This window comes from Glossina fuscipes, unplaced genomic scaffold, assembly GCF_014805625.2.
Source record: "Glossina fuscipes isolate IAEA_lab_2018 unplaced genomic scaffold, Yale_Gfus_2 121, whole genome shotgun sequence".
Classification (NCBI taxonomy): Eukaryota; Metazoa; Arthropoda; class Insecta; order Diptera; family Glossinidae; genus Glossina; species Glossina fuscipes.
Genome location: NW_023998464.1, coordinates 5320167 through 5320385, shown reverse-complemented (window position 1 = coordinate 5320385; position 219 = coordinate 5320167).

Below are 219 nucleotides of genomic sequence, written 5' to 3'. Positions count from 1 at the left end.
AGAGAGAGAGAGAGAGAGAGAGAGAGAAAGAAAGAGAGAGAGAGAGAAGGAGAGAATAATTAAAGGCTTGGAGTCTTGGAAGCGTGCACAAACTAAAAGAATAGCAAGTTTGACAACAACAAGATCAACGATGAATGAATGAATGCTCGTGAATTTGTGAATTTAGTTTAATGTAAACAAACAAAGTGAACAGTCGTGGCAGTCGTGGGGGCACGTTTA